At 46.3% G+C, this 24,000-nt stretch overlaps 1 protein-coding gene across 1 annotated transcript in view; it reads right to left on the bottom strand.

Moving 5' to 3' along the window:
* LOC111956432 (ephrin type-A receptor 3-like) overlaps positions 1–24,000 on the bottom strand; it is a 150,729-nt gene that overhangs the window by 121,539 nt on the left and 5,190 nt on the right.

The raw sequence follows: 24,000 nt of genomic DNA, 5'->3' as shown, positions 1-24,000 counted from the left end.
CCAGGTACATTAAGCACTGCAGTGCATCTCCTCCTCATGGACTGCTCACCAGATTTGCCTGTTCTTGCTGTGAGATGTTACCCCACTCTTCCACCAAGGCACCTGCAAGTTCCCGGACATTTCTGGGGTGAATGGCCCTGGCCCTCACCCTCCGATCCAACAGGTCCCAGACGTGCTCAATGGGATTGAGATCCGGGCTCTTCGCTYGCCATGGCAGAGCAATGATATTCCTGTCTTGCAGGAAATCACACACAGAACGAGCAGTAAAGCTGGTGGCATTGTAATGCTGGAGGGTCATGTCAGGATGAGCCTGCAGGAACACAACACATGAGGGAAGAGGATGTTTTCCATGTAACGCATAGTGTTGAGAGTGCCTGCAATGACAACAAGCTCAGTCCGATGATGCTGTGACACACCACCCCAGACCATGACGGACCCTCCACCTACAAATCGATCCTGCTCCAGAATTCAGGCCTTGGTGTAACGCTCATTCCTTCCATGATAAACGCGAATCCGACCATCACCCCTGGTGAGACAAAACCGTGACTCGTCAGTGAAGAGCACTTTTTGCCAGTCCTGTCTGGTCCAGCGACGGTGGGTTGGGCCCATAGGCGACATTGTTGCTGGTGATGTCTGGTGAGGACTTGCCTTACAACAGGCCTACAAGCCCTCAGTCCAGCCTCTCTCAGCCTATTGCGGACAGTCTGAGCACTGACGGAGGGATTGTGAGTTCCTGGTGTAACTCGGGCAGTTGTTGTTGCCATCCTGTACCTGTCCCGCAGGTGTGATGTTCGGATGTACCAAACCTGTGCAGGTGTTGTTACACGTGGTCTGCCACTGCGAGGACGATCATCTGTCCGTCCTGTCTCCATGTAGCGCTGTCTTTGGTGTCTCACAGTACGGACATTGCAATTTATTGAGCACGTATCTTTCTTTTGGTGTTTTACAGAGTCAGTAGAAAAGTCTCTTTAGTGTCCGAAGTTTTCATAACTGTGACTTTAATTGCCTACCGTCTGTAAGCTGTTAGTGTCTTAACGACCATTCCACAGGTGCATGTTCATTAATTGTTTATGGTTCATTGAACAAGCATGGGAAACAGTGTTTAAACCCTTTACAATGAAGATCCGTGAAGTTATTTAGATTTTTACGAATTATCTTTGAAAGACAMGGTCCTGAAAAAGGGACGTTTCTTTTTTTTGCTGAGTTTACTTAGCATGTTAAGTAACCCTTCCCCTAACTTTATCCCTTTAGCCTAACTCTTAATCTTAACGTTAACCTTATCCCTAACCTTAACTCCTAGCCTAGCTAACATTAGCCACCTAGCTAACATTAGCGTTTGCCATCTAGCTAACGTTAGCCACAACAAATTGGAATTTGTAACATATCATGCTTACTTCAAATTCGTAACATATTGTACGAATTGCAATTTGTAAAATATCATACAAATTCTATTTCGTAACATATCATGCAAATTGTATTTCGTAACATATCATACAAATTGTAATTCGTAACATATCATACAAAATAGATGATGAACATCCACAAATTAATACATAACAAACGTAACATATCATTCTAATTTGAGCATACCGGATTTTCATTTACTATGTTATTTCTACACCTGAGTCCAGGTTTCTACATCAGATACCACATAGCAGAGACTGCTCAATAAGCCCATCACACAAAAAGAGTATATCATGAGTGACCACACACACACACACACACACACACACACACACACACACACACACACACACACACACACACACACACACACACACACACACACACCTGTCTCTTATACACATCTAGATGTGTATAAGAGACAGCACACACACACACACACACACACACACACACACACACACACACACACACACACACACACACACACACACACACACACACACACACACACACACACACACACACACACGGTGGTCTCGTCTCACAGACCTTCCATTCCTTTCTCTAGTTAAACGAGTGAAAGCACAGTTGAACAGGGGAAAGTGTTGTCAGGGTAACGCATTGAGAAGGGAGGGAAGAGTGAAGAAAGAGAGGAGAGAAGGAAGGAGGGATTGAGGAGGGCTGCAGAGCTTTGAACATTAGGATCTAACTTGCGTCGTGCTGGGGCTCCTCTCATCTTCTCCTCTCTTCTCTTCTATAGCGTACCCAAACCAGTGTAAAATATGCAATATTGCGAGCTACAGCAATGCAAACTTCTTTTGGACAAAGTGCCCTCTGTCTATTTGATGCGTAGTGGGTGTTTTCTTCCAAATTAAATATTTGTCAAAAACAGTCACCCACAGGGTTGATATTGTGTAGTAAGTGTCTCTACGTCCCTTAGCTCTCCTAGAGATGTCAGTCACTGTAGTAAATTAGTCCACCATCTTGTTAGGATCCTTGCCTCTCCTCTTCTCTTATCTTTAGCATCTAGTGGCAGCATACAGTGACTTCTAAACAACTTCTAAACAAGACTGTTAAATACCTGTCTACCCGGACTCCCTGGATTGACCCTTTTTGCACTAACTCTCTTGCACTGACTCTATGCGCACACACTGGACTCTACCCACACACTCACACATACCAAAACTGACACCCCAACACACACACACACACACTACATACACCCACACACACAAACATAACATGCACTCAAATGCATACTGATGCCACACACACACACTTTTACTTACTTAGCTAACTGATTCAGCTAATTTAGCCTACTGACTCAAACAGAGAGGAATGCCTGCTGGCTATGGATATCCAACAATCCAACTCTTCCAAGTCAAGGTAAACTTTTGGTTTTAGGCCAGGCTCACGGTCAGCGTTCCAATTCARCCCAAAGGTGTTCGATGGGGTTGAGGTCAGAGCTCTGTGCATGCCAGTCAAGTTCTTCCATACCGATCTCGACCATCCATTTCTGTATGAACCTCACTTTGTACACGGGGCACTGTCATGATGAAACAAGAAAGGGCCTTCCCAAAACTGCACAGAAAGTCTAGAATGTCATTGTATGATGTAGCTTTAAGATCTCTCTTTCCTGGAACTAATGGGCCTAGCCCGAACCATGAAAAACAGCCCCAGACCAATATTTATCSTACACCAAAATGTACAGTGGGCACTATGCATTCGGGCATGTAGCGTTCTCCTGGCATCCACCAAACCCAGATTCTCCGTCGGACTGCCAGGTAGTAAACCGTGATTCACCCCTCCAGAGAATTCATTCCACTGCTCCGGAGTCCAAAGGCGGCAAGCTTTACACCACTCACTTCAGCCGACACTTGGCATTGCGCAAGGTGATCTTAGCCTTGTGTGCGGCTGCTCGGCCATGGAAATCCATTTCATGACGCTCCCGACGAACAGTTATTGTTCTGACGCTGCTTCCAGAGACAGTTTGGAACTCGTTAATGAGTTTTGCAACTTTCGCTACTCACTTCAGCACTCAGCGGTCCCGTTCTGTGAGCTTGTGTGGCCTACCACTTCACGGCTGAAACGTTGTTGCTCCTAGATGTTTCCACTTCACAATAACAGCACTTACAGTTGAGCGGGGCAGCTCTAGCAGGGCATACATTTGACGAACTGACTTGTTGGAAAGGTGGCATCCTATGACGGTGCCACATTGAAAGTCASTGAGTTCTTCAGTAAGGCCATTCTAATGCCAATGTTTGTCTAACCTGCCCCATAGACTGAGGCCAATACCCGGATGTGAGGCTAACAGTGACCTTGAGCTTCTCCAAGAAGGCCCTCCATACTCGGGATGTGAATTCGGGGCCACGGTCCAAGACGATGTCCTCCGGAAGACCATAATGTCGGGAGACCTGCTGGAGGAGTGCCTCAGCAACCTGGCGAGCAGTGGGAAGACCAGGAAGAGGGATTAATCGATATGACTTGGATAATCTATCCACTACCTTCTGAAACCATCAGAAGGGAGAAGATCAGTAACAAAATCAATGGATAGATGGGACCAAGGTTGTTGAGGCACAGGAAGCGGCAGACGCTTCCCTCCTGGAGCATTCCGGGGGGACTTGGTTTAAGCACACACGGAACAGGAGTAGACATACCGTGTAACATCCTGCACCAAGGTGGGCCACAAGTATTTCTCAGTGATGGAATGGATGGTGCGAGAAATACCTGGACGTCCAGCGATGACAGCTGTGAGTGCAAGGTCAGCAGCCAATCCTTATCCCTGTGGGAACATAGATGCAAGCGGGAGGACAATTCCGGGGTGCGGGCTCCCTCTCTAGAGCCTGGCGGATGTCCACATCTACGTCCCAAACCACAACTCGGGAGGATGGGATTATGGGTGCCCTCTGGACAGGAGCCTCTCCCGAATTGTAGATACGGGACAGGGTATCGGCCTTGATGTTCTTAAAACCTGGGCGATAGCTCAGCGTGAAGTCGAACCTGGTGAAGAAGAGGGCCCACCTGGCTTGGCGCGGATTCAGTCTCCTCGCTGTCCGTATGTACTCAAGGTTCCGATCGCCGGTGAGGATGATGAATGGTTCCTTGGCACCCACCAGCCAGTGTCTCCACTCCTCTAATGCCAACTTCACAGCCAAGAGCTCCCAATCGGCGACGTCGTAATTCCTCACTGCGGGGGACAGTTTCCTTGGAGTAGAAAGCACAAGGATACAATTTTAGTGGGTCCATCTGTCTTTGTTACAAAACTTCCCCCACACCCACCTCCGATGCATCTACCTCAACCACAAAAGGTAGGGTGGGATCTGGGTGTTTAGCAAGGGGGCGGAGGTGAAACACCCCTTGAGGAGACGAAAGGCCACGTCGGCTGCTGGAGACCAAACCAACCTACGAGTCCCACCCTTGAGGAGGGTGGTGAGAGGGGCACCGACGGCACTGAAGTTAAAAGGTAAAAGTTGTCAAACCCTAAAAACCGATGTATCCCCTTGATAGTGGTTGGGACTGGCCATGACCTTACTGCATCTACCTTCTTGTCCTCCATCCTCACTCCCTGAGGGCTGATTTGGTAGCCCAGGAAGGAGATAGCCCTCTGGTGGAATTGGCACCTCTCCGCCTTGACGAACAGGTGGTTACATTTACATACATTTAAGTCATTTAGCAGACGCTCTTATCCAGAGCGACTTACAAATTGGTGCATTCACCTTATGACATCCAGTGGAACAACCACTTTACAATAGTGCATCTAAATCTTTTAAGGGGGGGGGGGGGGGTCAGAAGGATTACTTTATCCTATCCTAGGTATTCCTTGAAGAGGTGGGCCAAGAGGCGTTCCAGGATTGCTCGAACGTGAGTGATGTGATCCTCCAGGTTGGTTGAGAAGATCAGGATGTCATCGATGTACACAATCACCTGACATCCAAGGATGTCCGTGAACACCTCGTTGACAAATGCCTGGAACACTGACGGAGCATTGGCTAAGCCAAAGGGCATAACCAAGTACTCGTAATGACCAGACATCYTGCTAAACGCCGTCTTCCACTCATCCCCCTCCCGGAAGCGAATGAGCCATTTTCGTCCCAGGGGCAATGAGGATGGAGACAGGTAGCGCGGGTCTTGGAGAATACCTCCCTTAGATCCTGAAATTCCTCCGGGATGTTGGGTTGGAGGGCAACCAAAGGACTCTCAACCGACGTGGAACCACAGGGGAGAGGAAAGTAGGTCTTCCGGCATTCAGGTGGATCTTGTGATCCAGGATGATCTTGTGAACTGGTGCACTGGTGATGAAGAAGGGGATGTTTTTCTGGTGATTGGGCTCCACGTGAGGGTGAGTGGTTGGGTGATGCTTATGATAGTTCCGGATCCTAGAGGCCGATTGTCAAGACCTTGAACCGGAAAAGGAGAGGAGAGTGGGTAGGTAGTAATATTGAGAGAGGAGGCAAGGGTCTGATCCATAATGTTCCCAGCGGCGCCAGAATCCACTAAAGCTGTAGACACATGGCATGAGGGACAGTCAGCCAGAGTGATGGGTACTAAAAAGAATGACAGGAAGAGCAGTAAATGGAATAATCACTTCTGGTCCAGGGGATGTAACATCACGTGACCGTCCCTCTGCTCTAGTGGATCCTGGATTCTGAAGTAATGGACACCGCTGGCGCTTGTGCCCTCCCTGGCCACAGTACAGACAGAGCCCCAGCTGCATCCGTCTGTGACGTTCCGCCGCGGGAAGGCGTGTGACCCCTACCTCCATGGACTCAGGCTCTGATCCCGAACACTCGCCGAAGGAGGGAGAGAAGTGATGTAGATGCCGACGCTCCCGGAGTGATGTAGATCCTCTCCCAGACATCCGTAGCCCATTCCAATGCCCGCCCAGTCAGCAGAGAAATATCCATGGCAACCTTAGACCTCTCTGTGGTGGGAGCTCCCATCTGATGTGCGAAATAGAGGGAGCACTGAAGGAGGAAGCCACGGCATTTGAATGGTGTCCCGTCATATTTCTCCAGGAGGGATAGACGGGCATCGCTGACCTGAGCGGGTTGCTGAATGGGCTGGTGTACTGACTCGTTGGGTAAACTGGCTCTAGAATATCCTCCGCTGTTGAGATGTTGTAGACTGCGGAGAAACTCTTCCATGGCCGTCCCCAGTTGAGCCAGCTGATCATGGTGTTGACGAAGAAGGTCACCTTGTCCATTGATCGTCTGGGAGATGTCCGGTTGTCCTGCTGCTTCCATATTTTGAGTTGGTATCTGTAATAATGGGGCGGTGAGTTCGAAGCAGGTGCAGGTGAAACGTTTTAATAAAACAACAAAACCAGGAAAATAACACTAACATAAGGCAGTACGCCGATACACAAGAACAATAGCAACTAGTAGGTGAATATGGGAGAGTGACATATAAAGGGGAGAAAATTATGAAGGTAATGGAGTCCAGGTGTGAATCATAATGATTCACAGGTATGCGTAATGATGAGTGCCAGGTGTGCGTAATGATGAATCCCAGGACCGGTGGTTAGTACTCTGGCGACGTCGTACGCCGGAGGTGAGGAGCAGGAGCAAACGTGACACTCCAATTTGTCTCTCGACCTACATTATAAACATTAATTTGTAAGCTTGGTTGTAGCAACCTTATGATGGGTAAAGGGAAAATTAGTATCATGTAGTAGCCTAAACCTATTGATGTTACATTGAGCCGGTTGAATGGAATATAATTGACAGTCATCCAATATTCTGTAATGGAAGTAAGGCCAAGCTCATAAAAAAAAGACATAGTCCTCCCTAATCTTAAACGGCACCGACCGCCACCGATGCACACATACAGTACAAAGACACAATGCCGGCACAAACACACTGTCTGACGCACAGACACATTCACAAAGTAAAGACATAGAAATAGAACTGTTCTTTCTTCAAAGAGATAATAGATTTAATACATTCTTATAGCAATGTTTTTACAGCGTGCATGTGTGTGTCAGACTATCTATGGGGAACAAGCACTCACATTCTCTCAGACGGAACGTCTGGAAAACCAACAGAGCGCAGAGAAAGGTCAAGACAGACCCCAATGGAACCTTGACACACACACACACACAAACTGTCTCAGAGCTATCACACAGATAGTGGTCACAGGAAGGTAAATTGGGCAAGAATAGTGAGTTGCGAACAGGCGGATGGCTACACAGTGGGAGTGGAGGATGAATGTGTCAAATAGGAGATAGTGGGAAAGAGACAGATCTAGACACCTATGGAGAATCCCAATTTAAACCAGGACAGGTTGTCACCACTTCACATACTGATTGACTGACTGACTGACTGACTGACTGACTGACTGGCTGACTGAATGACTGACCGACTGGCTGACCAACTGAGTGGCTGACTGACCAACTGACCGACTGACTGACTAACAGACTGACCGACTGGCTGACCAACTGACTGACTGACTGGCTGGCTGACTGACCAACTGACCGACTGACTGACTGGCTGGCTGACCAACTGACTGACTGACTGGCTGACTCAGCGGCTGACCAACCAACTGACTGGCTGACTGATTGACTGGCTGGCTGACTGGCTGACTGGCTGGCTAGCTGCTCTAATAGCATAGCCACAGTCACAGACATGAACACCTTGAACTCATAATGAGCATGACTACCGGTTGAGAAAGGGAAGGGGGAGGAGAGGGAAGGAGAGGGTGAGAGAAGGGAGAAAAGGGAGAGAAAGAAGAGAGAGAAGGAGAATCAAAGATGTTTAAGGGGTAAAAGAACAAGAGAGAGCCTGAAAGAGAGAAAAAAGAAAGAAAGAAAGAAAGAAAGAAAGAGCAGGTGAAAGGGTAACCATTGATGAAAAGGAGAGTCGGTGAAGAGTAGAGGGCATTGGTAATAAAAGCCTGAGCCTAAAAACCCATAGAAGCCAAACCAAATCAGTCCCACGGTGTTGGTTTACAGTCCCACTACTACTGACATTCAGACCCACAGCATTGGGCACCCTTCACACTACACACCACTGGAGGAAAGAAGAGAAAAAGGGTGGGCTGAGGGAGGAAAGTAGGCATCAAACATGCCACTTCAATTAAGACAAATAAAAGGCCAGCAATGAAGAAAGGGGCAAATGGAGAGAGGAGGGAGGATATAAGTGGAGAAAAGAGAGTGCTAGAAAGAAGAAAAGTGTGGGAGGAAGAGGTGGACAAAGGAAAATAGAGGAGAAGAAGAGGGATATGGGGGGGTTGAAGATGAGTCTGTTTGAACTGGTCATTCAAAGTACGGGTAGCCATTTGATTAACTGTTCGGCAGTCTTTAGGCTTTAAAGATCGGACCCTTTCTTTCAATTTTCGCCGAAAATGARATACCCAAATCTAACTGCCTGTAGCTCAGGACCTGAAGCAAGGATATGCATATTGTGTAAATGTGAAATTAATGTAGGAGAATATAACACCTTAGATCTCGTAAAAGATAATACATAGAAAAAAACATGTTTTTTTAATACATTTTTTTAATCATATTTGAAATGCAAGAGACAGGCCACAATGTATTATTCCAGCTTAGGTGCAATTTAGATTTTGATGGCAGCGGTTTATGTGCAAAGTATTAGACTGATCCAATGAACCATTGTATTTCTGTTTAACTTCTCTGCGCCAAGGATCCCTTTTACGGGATCCCTTTCCTAAACAACCGCTAGAATTGCAGGGCGCCAAATGCAAAAATATGAAAAATATTTATAATCATGCAATCACAAGTGAAATATACCAAAACACAGCTTAGCTTGTTGTTAATCCACCTATCGTGTCAGATTTTGAAAATATATTTTACAGCGAAAGAAATCCAAGCTTTTGTGAGTGTAGCTTTCAATGCTACAACAGCCATCCCCAAATTAGCATGGTCACGAAAGTCAGAAAAGCAAAAAAATGAATCGCTTACCTTAGATAATCTTCAGATGTTTGCACTCACGAGACTCCCAGTTACACAATAAATGTTCTTTTTGTTCGATAAATATTACTTTTCTAACAAAAAAAACGCCATTTGGGTTGCGCATTATGTTGAGAAAATCAAAGCCGTGTTCCATTCGACAAATTCCAAAAAGTATCCGTAATGGTCGTAGAAACATGTCAAATGTTTTTTATAATCAATCCTCAGGTTGTTTTTAACAAACATAATCGATAATATTTCACCCGGACCATGCTTTACAAAAAAATCCAAACAGGAAGTGGAAATTCTGAGGCTGGTGGATTTTCAACCAAGATCCCATTTAAATTTCAGCGAGATATGAATTTGTTTGCACTTCCTACGGCTTCCACTAGATGTCAACAGTCTGTAGAACTTTGTCGGATGACTCTACTGTGAGGAGGATAATTAGTCACCACTGCCATGAGGTGACCATTCTTTGACCATGCGCGTTCACATGAGAGGGAGCTCCGTTCCATCGCTCATCTGAAGTCAATGTAATTTTCCGGTTGGAACGTTATTCAAGATTTATGTTAACAACATTCTAAAGATTGATTCAATACATCGTTTGACATGTTTCTACTGACTGTTACGGAACTTTTGGACATTTCGTCACGTTTTAGTGAACGCGCTTCGTGACTTTGGAATTGTTTACCAAACGTGCTAACCAAAGTAGCTAATTGGACATAAATAACGGACATTATCGAACAAATCAAGCATTTATTGTGGACCTGGGATTCCTGAGAGTGCATTCTGATGAAGATCATCAAAGGTAAGGGAATATTTATCATGTCATTTCTGGTTTCTGTTGACTCCAACATGGCGGCTAATTTGACTATAGTTCTAATCGCCGTCTCAGATTATTGCATGGTTTGCTTCCGTAAAGTGTTTTTGAAATCTGACACAGCGGTTGCATTAAGGAGAGGTAAATCTATAATTCCATGTGTTTAACTTGTATTATCATCTACATTTATGATGAGTATTTCTGTTGAATAGATGTGGCTATGCAAAATCACTGGATGTTTTTGGAACTAGTGAACGTAACACGCCAATGTAAACTCAGAATTTTTGTTATAAATATGAACTTTATCAAACAAAACATACATGTATTGTGTAACATGAAGTCCTATGAGTGTCATCTGATGAAGATCATCAAAGGTTAGTGATTAATTTTATCTCTATTTGTGCTTTTTGTGACTGCTATCTTTGGCTGGAAAAATGGCTGTGCTTATTCTGTGGCTTGGTGGTGACCTAACATAATCGTTTGTGGTGCTTTCGCTGAAAAGCATATTTGAAATCGGAAACTTTGGTGGGATTAACAACAAGATTACCTTTAAAATGGTATAAGACACATGTATGTCTGAGGAATTTTAATTATGAGATTTCTGTTGTTTTGAATTTGGCGCCCTGCACTTTCACTGGCTGTTGTCATATCATCCCGTTAACGGGATGGCAGCCATAAGAGTTAATAACTGTGCACTCACCTCAAACAATAGCATGGTATTATTTCACTGTAATTTAAGCTTTCTGCCCATWTCAGATATGTCGATGTRCTGGGAAATGTTCTTCTTAATTACAACTTCATGCTTATCATATTAGCGCACGTTAGCTCAACCGTCCCGCGGTGGGGACACTGATCCCGTAGAGGTTCTTTTTTTGGACATAGACTTGGCACTCTGGTACCGCTTGCCGTGCGGTAGCAGAGAGAGCAGTCTATGACTAGGGTGGCTGGAGTCTTTGACTATTTTTAGGGCCTTCCTCTGACACCGCCTGGTATAGATGTCCAGGATGGCTGGAAGCTTGGCCCCAGCGGTGTACTGGGCCGTACTCATTACCCTCTGTAGCACCTTGCGGTCGGAAGCCAAACAGTTGCCATACCAGAAGGTGATGCAACCAGTCACAATGCACTAGATAGTGCAGCTGTAAAACTTTTTTGAGGATCTGAGGACCCATGCCAATACTTTTCAGTCTCCTGAAGGGGAATAGGCAATGTTGTGCCCTCTTCACAACTGTCTTGGTGTGTTTGGACCTGATGTGATGTGGACACCAAGGAACTTGAAGCTCTCCACCTGCTCTACTACAGCCCTGTGAATGGGGGCATGCTCGGCCCTCCCTTTCCTGTAGTCCACGATCAGCTCCTTTGTCTTGAACACGTCGAGGGAGAGGTTGTTGTAAAGGCACTACACTGCCAGGTCTCTGACCTCCCTATAAGCTGTCTCATCGTTGTCGTTGATCAGGCCTACCATCGTCGTGTCGTCGGCAAACTTAATGATGGTGTTGGAGTCATGCCTGACCACAAAGTCATGGGTGAACAGGGAGTACAGGAAGGGACTAAGCATGCACCCCTGAGGGGCGCTCGTGTTGAGGGTCAGTGTGGCAGATGTGTTGTTGCCTACCCTTAACACTTGGGGGCGGCCCGTCAAGAAGTCCAGGATCCAGTTGCAGAGGGAGGTGTTTATTCCCAGGGTCCTTAGCTTAGTGATAAGCTTTGAGGGCACTATGGTGTTGAACGCTGAGCTGAAGTCAATGAACAGCGTTATAACGTATGGGTGTTCCTTTTGTCCAGGTGGGAAAGGGCAGTGTGGAGTGCAATAAAGATTGCGTCATCTGTGGATCTGTTCGGGCGGTATGCGAATTGGAGGTGGTCTAGGGTTTCTGGGATGACGGTGTTGATGTGAGCCATGACCAGCATTTCAAAGCACTTCATAGCTACAGATATGAGTGCTACGGGTCGGTAGTCATTTAGGCAGGTTACCTTGGCGTTCTTGGGCACAGGGACTATGGTGGTCTGCTTGAAACATGTAGGTATTACAGACTCGGTCAGGGACAGGTTGAAAATGTCTGTGAAGATACTTGCCAGTTGGTCAGAGCATGCTCTGAGTACACATCCGTGTAATCCGTCTTGCCCTGAAGCCTTGTGAATCTTGACCTGTTTATACTTTTAGGGATAGGGGGCAGCATTTTTCACTTTGGATGAATTACGTGCCCATAGTGAACAGCCTCCTATCTCTGTCCGAGATGCTAATATAGCATAGTATTATTACTATTGGATAGAAAACACTCTGAAGTTTCTAAACAGTTTGAATTATGTCTGTGAGTATAACAGAACTCCAAACAGGAAGTGGAAATTCTGAGGCAGTTTTTTTTTCTACTCATCGCCTATTCAAATCCCAGGAAGATATGGATTTGTTGCACATCCTATGCCTTCCACTAGATGTCAACAGTCGGTAGAACATTGAATGAGATTATACTGTGATGTGGGACCGGATGGGAGGTGTTTCAGTCAGTGGTCTGGCAGATTGCCAGTTCCTGGTCAGCGCATTCCTCATGATATACCCTGCGTTCCATAACTTTACAGACACAAGGAATTCTCCGGTTGGAACGTTATTGGATATATATGATAACAACATCCTGAGACTGATTCTCTACTAAGTTTGACCAGTTATTCGACTTGTAATATAACTTTTTGAAGTTTTCGCCGACGTTATGCGTCACTTGCACGAGTGTTGGATATGTGTACTAAACGCGCTAGCAAAAGCAGCTATTTGGACATAATAGTTAACATTATCGAAAAACAACAATTTTGTCGAACTAGGATTCCTGGGAATGCATTCTGATGAAGATATTCAAAGGTAAGGGAATATTTATGATGTAATTCGTATTTCTGTTGACTCCAACATGGAGGAGAAATGTTATTTATATTGAGCGCCGTCTCAAATTATTGCATGGTGTGCTTTTGCCGTAAGGTTTTTTTAAAATCTGACTCAGCGGTTGATTTTTATTTTTTATTTTATTTCACCTTTATTTAACCAGGTAGGCTAGTTGAGAACAAGTTCTCATTTGCAACTGCGACCTGGCCAAGATAAAGCATAGCAGTGGGAACAGACAACACAGAGTTACACATGGAGTAAACAATAAACAAGTCAATAACATGGTAGAAAAAAAAGAGAATCTATATACAATGTGTGCAAAAGCATGAGGTAGGCAAAAATCGAATAATTACATTTAGCAGATTAACACTGGAGTGATAAATCATCAGATGATCATGTGCAAGAAGAGATACTGGTGTGCAAAAGAGCAGAAAAGTAAATAAATAAAAGCAGTATGGGGGGTGAGGTAGGTAAATTGGGTGGGTAGTTTACAGATGGACTATGTACAGCTGCAGCGATCGGTTAGCTGCTCGGATAGCAGATTTTTTAAGTTGTTGAGGGAGATAAAAGTCTCCAACTTCAGAGATTTTTGCAATTCGTTCCAGTCGCAGGCAGCAGAGAACTGGAAGGAAAGGCGTCCAAATGAGGTTTTGGCTTTAGGGATGATCAGTGAGATACACCTGCTGGAGCGCGTGCTGCGGTGGGTGTAGCCATCGTGACCAGTGAACTGAGATAGGCGGCACTTTACCTAGCATAGCCTTGTAGATGACCTGGAGCCAGTGGGTCTGACGACGAACATGTAGCGAGGGCCAGCCGACTAGGGCATACAGGTCGCAGTGGGTGGTCGTATAAGGTGCTTTAGTAACAAAACGAATGCACTGCATCCAGTTTCTGAGTAGAGTATTGGAAGCTATTTTGTAGATGACATCGCCGAAGTCGAGGATCGGTAGGATAGTCAGTTTTACTAGGGTAAGTTTGGCGGCGTGAGTGAAGGAGGCTTTGTTGCGGATAGAAAGCCGTTCTTGATTTGATTTTGGATTGGAGATGTTTGATATGAGTCTGGAAGGAGAGTTTGCAGTCTAGCCAGACACCTAGGTACTTATAGATGTCCACATATTCTAGGTGGAACCGTCCAGGGTGGTGATGCTAGTCGGGCGTGGGTGCAGGCAGCGAACGGTTGAAAAGCATGCATTTGGTTTAACTAGCGTTTAAGAGCAGTTGGAGGCCACGGAAGGAGTGTTGTATGGCATTGAAGCTCGTTTGGAGGTTAGATAGCACAGTGTCCAAGGAAGGGCCGGAAGTATATAGAATGGTGTCGTCTGCGTAGAGGTGGATCAGGGAATCGCCCGCAGCAAGAGCAAACATTGATGTATACAGAGAAAAGAGTCGGCCCGAGAATTGAACCCTGTGGTACCCCCATAGAGACTGCCAGAGGACCGGACAACATGCCCTCCGATTTGACACACTGAACTCTGTCTGCAAAGTAGTTGGTGACCAGGCAAGGCAGTCATTAGAAAAACCGAGGCATCTGAGTCTGCCGATAAGAATAGTGGATTGACAGAGTCGAAAGCTTGGCCAGTCGATGAAGACGGCTGCACAGTAATGTCTTTTATCGATGGCGGTTATGATATGTTTAGTACCTTGAGCGTGGCTGAGGTGCACCCGTGACCGGCTCGGAAACCGGATTGCACAGCGGAGAAGGTACGGTGGGATTCGAGATGGTCGTGACTGTTTGTTGACTTGGCTTTCGAAGACCTTAGATAGGCAGGGCAGGATGGATATAGGTCTGTAACAGTTTGGGTCCAGGGTGTCTCCCCCTTTGAAGAGGGGGATACCGCGGCAGCTTTCCAATCCTTGGGATCTCAGATGATACGAAGGAGAGGTTGAACAGGCTGGTAATAGGGGGTGCGACAATGGCGGCGGACAGTTCAGAAATAGGGTTCCAGATTGTCAAGCCCAGCTGATTTGTATGGGTCCAGTTTTCCAGCTCTTTCAGAACATCTGCTATCTGGATATGGGTAAAGAGAAGCTGGGGAGGCTTGGGCGAGTAGCAGCGGGGGGGGCGGGGCTGTTGGCCAAGGTTGGAGTCGCCAGGAGGAAGGCATGGCCACCATTGAGAAATGTTTGTTGAAGTTTTCGATTATCACGGACTTATCAGTGGTGACCGTGTTACCTAGCCCAGTGCAGTGGGCAGCTGGAGGAGTGCCTTGTTTCCAGGGACTTTACAGTATCCCAGAACTTTTGGGAGTTAGAGTACAGGATGCAATTTCTGCTTGAAAAAGCTGGCCTTCTTTCCTGACTGACTGCGTGTATTGGTTCCTGACTTCCCTGAACAGTTGCATATCGCGGGGGCTCTTCGATGCTATTGCAGTTCGCCACAGGATGTTTTTGTGCTGGTCGAGGGCAGTCAGGTCTGGAGTGAACCAAGGGCTATATCTGTTCTTGGTTCTGCATTTTTGAACGGAGCATGCTTGTCTAATATGGTGAGGAAGTAACTTTTAAAGAATGACCAGGCATCCTCAACTGACGGGATGAGGTCAATATCCTTCCAGGTACCCGGGCCAGGTCGATTAGAAAGCGCCTGCTCGCAGAAGTGTTTTAGGGAGCGTTTGACAGTGATGAGGGGTGGTCGTTTGACCGCGACCCGTGGCGGATACAGGCAATGAGGCATGTGATGCTGATCTTGATTGAAGACAGCAGAGGTGTATTTGGAGGGCAGGTTGGTCAGGATAATGTCTATTAGGGTGCCCATGTTTACGGATTTAGGGTTGTACCTGGTGGGTTCCTTGATGATTTGTGTGAGATTGAGGCATCAAGCTTGGATTGTAGGACTGCCGGGTGTTAAGCATATCCCAGTTTAGGTCACCTAACAGAAACAACTCTGAGCTAGATGGGAGCGATCAATTCACAGATGGTGTCCAGGGCACAGCTGGGCTGAGGGGGTCGGTAGCAGCGCCAACAGTGAGAGCACTTATTTCTGGAGAGATTAATTTTTAAAATAGAAGTTCGAACTGTTTGGGCAAGACCTGGAAAGTATGACAGAACTTTGCAGCTATCTCTGCAGTAGATTGAAACTCCCCCCCTTTGGCAGTTCTATCTTGACGGAAAGTGTAATAGTTGGGTATGGAAATCCCAGAATTTTTGGTGGCCTTCCTAAGCCAGGATTCGGACACGGCAAGGACATCAGGGTTGCAGTGTGCTAAAGCGGTGGTAAGGCAAACTTAGGGAGGAGGCTTCTGATGTTGACATGCATGAGGCCAAGGCTTTCGATCACAGAAGTGAACAAATGAGGGTGACTGGGGACATGCAGGGCCTGGGTTTACCTCCACATCACCCGAGGAACAGAGGAGTAGTAGGATGAGGGTGCGGCTAAAGGCTATCAAAACTGGTCGCCTAGAGCGTTGGGACAAAGAATAAAGGAGCAGATTTATGGCGTGGTAGAATAGATTCTGGGCATAATGTGCAGACAGGGGTATGGTGGGGCACGGGTACAGCGGAGGCAAGCCCAGGCACTGGGTGATGATAAGAGAGGTTGATCTCTGGACATGCTGGTCTCAATGGGTGAGGTCACCGCATGTGTGGGGGTGGGACAAAGGAGGTATCAGAGGTACGGAGAGTGGAACTACGGGCCCACTTGCAAACCAAAACAATGATAATGATAACTAGCCTGAACAACAGTATGCAAGGCATATTGATATTTGAGAGAGACATACAATAAGCATAAAGTGATTGCAGGTCTTGATTGGGAGAGCTAGCTAAAACAACAGGTAATAACAGCAGCAATAACAGGGTGCTAGTCTAACACAGCACAACAGGTAAAAATGCGACGACTAGGCAGAAAGGGTCGGATTAACTACACACAGATCCTGAGTTAAAGCACAGAGCCGACAGATAAAACACAAATAAACAGAATGGATACCGTGAGTTAATGGACAGTCAAGCAGGCATCAGCTATGTAGCCAAGTGATCATAGTGTCCAGGGGCAGCCGTAGATGGAGCAGGGAGGCCTCCACTAAGCTAGCACGCGGCGTTTAAAGTTAGTAGCCCGGGGGGTGGCCTGCTCAGACGAGGGGGTCTGCTCAGACGTGGTCGTCGACAGAGAATCCAAGCCGGATGGCGATGGCGAAAGAGAGGTTGTGAATTGTAGAATTGTGTTTGCTAACTGGTGCTAGCTTCGTGGCAGTGGCGCTAGCTGCGCTAGCTGCAAGCTAGCTGTGAGGATCAGAAGTAGTGGCTCAGGATTACGGCAGGAATCCGGCGTTGTTGTCGAGAGACAGTCCGATGCTGGTAATTGGTGAGTAATATCCAGGCTAATAACAGGGCTGGTGTCTGTGCAGAAGGTAAAGCTGCTAGCAGCGGCAAAAAATGGCTAATTGCTTGTATCGATTTAGACCAGTTGTGATGATTGGCAGGGCTCTGTGTCGGCAAAAAAAGGTCCAGGCCAATGTGCAAAATATGTATTGTAGCACAAGAATTAGCCGGAGGACCTCTCGGCTAGCCGGGAGATTGGCCTAGCTCGAGGCTAGCTCAAGGCTAACTGTTGCTTGCTTCGGGACAGAGACGTTAGCCAGGGTAGCCACGGAGTAGCCACTCAGATTGCAGCTAGCTATCTGATCCGGTGTAAAGGTCCAGAGCTTGCGGTAGTAATCTGGAGATTTGGTAGAGAAAAAGCAGTCCGATATTCTCTGGGTTGATATCGCGCTGTGCAGACTGGCATGTATTGACCAAGCTGAGGCTGGCTGGTGTCCGAGTTAACGGTAAAGACCACTAGCAGTGACTAACTGATAACTAGCTAGTAGTTAGTTAGCTGGCTAGCTTCTGATGGGGGTTCCGGTTCTAAAGTATAAAAATAGCAGATCCGTACCACATTGGGTGTTGGGGGTTGCAGGAGAGTATATTCAGTCCGTAGATGGAAAGTAAGATTAAAATATAAACGGAAAAAAACGAGGAAAACGATTATTTACACGGGACAAGACAAAACACACGTCCGACTGCTACGCCATCTTGGAATCGCATTAAGAACAAGTGTATCTTTAATTATATGTAAAACATGTATCTTTCATCAAAGTGTATGTTCTGTTATTTGACGTAGCCCTCTGCAATTTCTCCGGATATTTTGGAAGCATTTCTGAACATGGCGCAAACAACAACAAAAAATACATGTACAAAAAAACGAACAAAAAATACATGTATTGTGTAACATGATGTCCTATGAGTGTCATCTGATGAAGATCATCAAAGGTTAGTGATTAATTTTATCTCTATTTCTGTTTTTGTGACTCCTATCTTTGGCTGGGAAAATGGCTGTGTGTTTTTTTAACTTGGTGGTGACCTAACATATGTTGTGTTTTCGCTGTAAAGCATTTTTTAAATCGGACATGATGGGTAGATGTTTATCTTTCATTTGCTGTATTGGACTTGTTAATGTGTGAAAGTTACATATTTCAAAAAAATATTTTTGAATTTCCCGCGCTGCCTTTTCAGCGGAATGTTGTGGGAGGGTTCTGCTAGCGGAACGTGTGTCCTAGAAAGGTTAAAGGTCTTACTCACATCTGCCACGGATAGCGTGAACACACAGTTGTCTGAAACAGTTTGTGCTCTCATGCACGCTAATGTGTTGCTTGCCTCGAAGCGCGCATAGAAGTCATTTAGCTTGTCTGGTAGGCGTGTGTCACTAGGCAGCTTGTGGCTGGGCTTCCCTTTGTAGTCCGTAATAGTTTGCAAGCCCTGCCACCTCCGACGAGCGTCAGAGCCGGTGTAGAAGGATAACATTTTAAACCTGTCTTGACGCTTTGCCTGTTTGATGGTTCGTCGGAGGGCATAGCGGGATTTCTTATAAGCGTTAGGGTTAGAGTCCCGCTCCTTTGTACGGCAGCTCTTAGCACCTGCGTCATCTGACCGCTTCCGTATTGAGCGAGTCACTGGTACTTCCTCCTTTAGTTTTTGCTTGTAAGCAGGAATCAGGACGATAGAATTATGGTCAGATTTGCCAGATGGAGGGTGGGTGAGAGCTTTGTACTCATCTCTGTGTGTGTAGTAAAGTTGGTCTAGAGTTTTTTTTCCTCTGGTTGCACATGTGACATGCTGGTAGAAATGAGGTAAAACACATTTAAGTTTTACTGCATTAAAGTCCCCGGCCACTAGGAGTGCCCCCTCTGGATGAGCATTTTCTTGTTTGCTTATGGCCTTATACAGCTCGTTTAGTGCGGTCTTAGTGCCAGCATCGGTTTGTGGTGATAAATAGACAGCTATGAAAAATATAGATGAAAACACTCTTGGTAAATAGTATGGTCTACAGCTTATCATGAGGTACTCTACATCAGGCGAGAAAAAACTATACTTTTTTATATTAGATTTCACGCACTAGCTGTTACTGACAAATAGACGCAGACCACCACCCCTCGTCTTACCAGATGTAGGTGTTCTGTCTTGTCGATGCACGGAAAACCCAGCCAACTGTATTTTATCCATGTTGTCGTTCAGCCACGACTCGGTGAAACATAAGATATTACAATTATGTCCGGTTGGTTGGATAGTCTTGAATGGAGCTCATCCAATTTATTCTCCAATGATTGCACGTTGGCCAATAGGACATATGGTAGAGGCGGGTTACCCACTCGCCAACAAATTCTGACAAGGCTCCTGGATCTGCCTGCCCTCAATCAGTGTCTCCTCTTCATGAGAACGACGGGGATTTGGGCCTGGTCCGGGAGCAGCAGTATATCCTTCACATCATCTTCATGAGAACGACGGGGATTTGGGCCTGGTCCGGGAGCAGCAGTATATCCTTCACATCATCTTCNCGACGGGGATTTGGGCCTGGTCCGGGAGCAGCAGTATATCCTTCACATCATCTTCGTCCAGTTGGAGGTGAGTAATCGCTGTTCTGATGTCCAGAAGCTCTTTTCGGTCATAAAAAACGGTAGCAGAAACATTATGAACAAAATAAGTTACAAACAATGCAGAAAAACCCCAACAAATTAACACAGTTGGTTAGGAGCCCGTAAAATGGCGGCCATCCCCTCCGGCACCATTCGTATCACTTGCCATGGCAAGAAAGTTTGGAGATCAATGGACGATGGAATTAAAAATTAAATGAGAAGGACAAGCTACAAAAACAAAGAACCAACAGGTAGGCTGCTACTTAACACTTTGAATAGAGTTGTTGTTGTAACTGCAGCCTATGTAGCCTCAATTAGCCAGCCCAGCTAGGTAGCTAATTAGCTATGTTAACTAGCTAGCTTCTCTAACTAGCTAGTCAAAACGGGTACTATGTCATCCGATTAGGTGATAAATAACCTAGCTTTGGCAGCTAGAAGTTAGTAACTCATCACCCCACTCAGCCACATACAGTCACAAACACACAGCATGGTCCCTCCCCCGCCTGCTACTAGCGCCTTCATTCCTCTCTCCTTCAGTGCGTGCAATAACAGCTTCAGTGAATAACGTATAAAAAAATCTGCTGCTTCCCTCACTTGAATTGGATCAGACTGGATCTGGACAGACCCGGGTCTATACGGGGCCGGATCTGGTTGTCATTGGCTCCGTTCGGACTGGGTCTCTATAAAAATGTCGTTATTTGGGTAGGGTCCAGGTAGGAAAGCCCCGGGTCCATTTCGAAATGGGTCAAACTTTTTGCACTCGAGAAGACCTCTAGTGAGAGGGGGGTAAGACCGACAGAGGGGTGAGAGGGTGTACCAGACGAGGGAAACGGAGCAAAACGTCTAAAGGTCAGGCCAGGGAAGCTGTGTGTGTGTGTGTGTTTGTGGTGTGTGTGTGTGTGTGTGTGTGTGTGTTGTGTGTGTGTGTGTGTGTGTGTGTGTGTGTGTGTGTGTGTGTGTGTGTGTGTGTGTGTGTGTGTGTGTGTGTGTGTGTGTGTGGTGTTTTGTGTGGTGTGTGAGAGAGAGAGACCTGTAAGCTCTATGTGGCTACATATCATTACCGCAGCTTCCTGAAGCTCAAGCTCCTATTAAACTGTAATACAGCTAATAGAGGACAGGTCAATTGGCAGTGGAGAGAGAGGAGAGGAGAGAGAGAGAGAGAGAGAGAGAGAGAGAGATGAAAGAGAGACAGAGTGAGAAAATTACGTACGTACGTACAATACGTACGCTACGCGTCACAAGACGCAGGCCTCCTAATTGTCCCTAGAATTTCTAAAGCAAACAGCGGGAGGCAGGGCTTTCTCCTATAGATCTCCATTTTTATGGAACAGTCTGCCTACCCATGTGAGAGACGCAGACTCGGTTCCAACCTAAGTCTTACTGAAGACTTATCTCTTCAGTAGTCATATGATTGAGTGTAGCCTGGCCCAGGAGTGTGAAGGTGAACGGAAAGGCTCTGGAGCAACCAACCCCCTTGCTGTCTCTGCCAGGCCGGTTCCCCTCTCTCACTGGGATTCTCTGCCTCTAACCCTGTTACAGGGGCTGTCACTGGCTTGCTGGTGCTCGTTTCATGCCGTCCATAGGAGGGGTGCGTCACTTGAGGGTTGAGTTACTGACGTGATCTTCCTGTCTGGGTTGGCCCCCCTTGGTTTGTGCTGTGGTGGAGACTTTGTGCTATACTCGGCCTTGCTCAGGATTGTAAATTGGTGGTAGGATTACCTCTAGTGGTCGGGGGCTGTGCTTTGGCAAAGTGGGTGGGTTATATCCTTCCTAATTGGCCCTGTCCGGGGTTTCTTCGGATGGGGCCACAGTGTCTCCTACCGTCCTGTCTCAGCCTCCAGTATTTATGCTGCAGTAGTTTGTGTCGGCGTAGGGTCAGTTGGTTACCTGGAGTACTTCTCCTGTCTTATCCAGTGTCCTGTGTGAATTTTAAGTATGCTCTCTCTAATTCTCTCGTTCTCTCTTTCTCTCTGAGAACCTGAGCCCTAGGACCATAGTCGGACTACCGGCATGATGACACCTTGCTGTCCCCAGTCCCGCTGGCTTGCTATTCCAGTTTCAACTGTTCTGCCTGTGGTTACGGAACCCCTACCTGTCCCAGACTGCTGTTTTCAACTCTTAATGATCGGCTATGAAAGCCAACTGAGATTTATTCCTGATTATTTGACCTGCTTGTCATTTATGAACATTTTGAAAATCTTGGCTCTCTCTAATTTTCTCCTTCTCTCTTTCTTTCTCTCGGAGGACCTGAGCCCTAGGACCATACGTCGGGACTACGGCCGTGGTACTCCTTGCTGTCCCCAGTCCGCCTGGCCTTGCTGCTATTCCAGTTTCAATGTTCTGCCTCGGGTTATGGAACCCTACCTGTCCCAGACCTGCTGTTTTCAACTCTTAATGATCGGCTATGAAAAAGCAACGAGATTTATTCCTGATTATTATTTGACCATGCTTGTCATTTATGGAAATTTTGAAAATCTTGGCTCTCTCTAATTTTCTCCTTCTTCTTTCTTTCTCTCGGAGGACCTGGCCCTAGGACCATGCGTCGGGACTCCGCCCGTGGTGCTCCTTGCTGTCCCCAGTCCGTGCCTCTGCTCTATTCCAGTTTCACTGTTCTGCCTGCGGTTATGGAAACCGCTACCTTGTCCCAGACCTGTTGTTTTTTCAACTCTTGATGATCGCTATGAAAAGCCAACTGAAATTATTCATGATTATTATTGACCATGCTTGTCACTTATGAACATTTTTGAACATCTTGGCATTTCTGTTATAATCTCCACCCGGCACAGCCAGAAGAGGACTGCCACCCCTCATAGCCTGTTCCTCTCTAGGTTTCTTCCTAGTTTTGGCCTTCTAGGAGTTTTCTAGCCACCGTGCTTCTACACCTGCATTACTAGCTGTTGGGGTTTTAGGCTGGTGTCTGTACAGCACTTCGAGAATAGCTTGTACGAAGGGCTATATAAAATAAAATTGATTGATTGATTAGTGAGAGAATGGGGAAAAGAGGGGAAATTAGTTGAGAGAGAAAGAAGAGAGGTATGGTAAAAATGAATGGGAGAGAGAGCTGGGAGAGAATGGGGGAATGAAAGAGAGGAAGACATGGAAGAAGAAGATAGAGGATGAGGGTAGAATATAAAGACAAATATAAAGACAGAGAAAAAGGAAGAGAGAAGATCAATGTCCTCATCTGTCCAAGGGCACGGTTGTTACAAGGAAGGGAGACCTGCCGATAACTACAACTATTACAGATTAAAGCAATTAAACCACAGACGACCTCTGCCCTCATGAATACGGTTTCCCAGGAACCTGAGGCGTGTGCGTGTGTGTTTGTGTACAAGTGTTTGTTTTACATATGCTTGCATCGGCACTAATAAGCATACCGGTGATTGCTTGTGGGAATGTGCCTGTGTGTGTGCATTTGCGTGTTCATGTGTGTTTGTGTGTGTCTGGGTATCATTTAAAACCAGTGAAGCACACTAAGCAGACTGGGACTTCAAGCTAGCAGAACTAACCCACTAATCTATGTAGTGCAGGCCGTTTTGGTGCTTGGTCAAAGTTCAAATCATCCTGGTGTACATTCTGCTGGTGTTAAATGAAATATACAAACAGCATAACTAAGCATAATTCACCGTATGCTTCGTTAACACGTGGGTCATATTCATTATTGCATACCATAGAAATGTTTTGGGCAACAGAAAACGAAAACAAGCATTTCTCATTGGACAAGTTCAGGTCGTCCCTCCCTGTTTGCTTCTGTTTGGTTCCTACTGAATTTGACCCTGAAATCATAGTCACCAGGGCCACGTTCAGCAGCTAAACGTTGTTGAATGCTGCAGACAGAAACGCCATGAACAGAGACAATGTGATTTCTCATTGCACATGTCAGAGAGACATGTTTGTTCTACATAGTATATTTCTATCTGAATTTTTCCAAAACGTTGTGTACTGCTCAACCGGCCCATGGAGCGCCCTGTGTGAGTCTCCCCTCAGGGCTGGGAGTGACAGTGAGTTGAAGCACCATCTGCTGTTTGACATGGTCACTACACCTGCCTTCTCTCTCTCTCTCTCTCTCTCTCTCTCTCTCTCTCTCTCTCTCTCTCTCTCTCTCTCTCTCTCTCTCTCT

Source organism: Salvelinus sp. IW2-2015, linkage group LG32, assembly GCF_002910315.2.
Source record: "Salvelinus sp. IW2-2015 linkage group LG32, ASM291031v2, whole genome shotgun sequence".
NCBI classification, from domain to species: domain Eukaryota; kingdom Metazoa; phylum Chordata; class Actinopteri; order Salmoniformes; family Salmonidae; genus Salvelinus; species Salvelinus sp. IW2-2015.
This window is presented reverse-complemented; position numbering and strand designations above follow the sequence as displayed.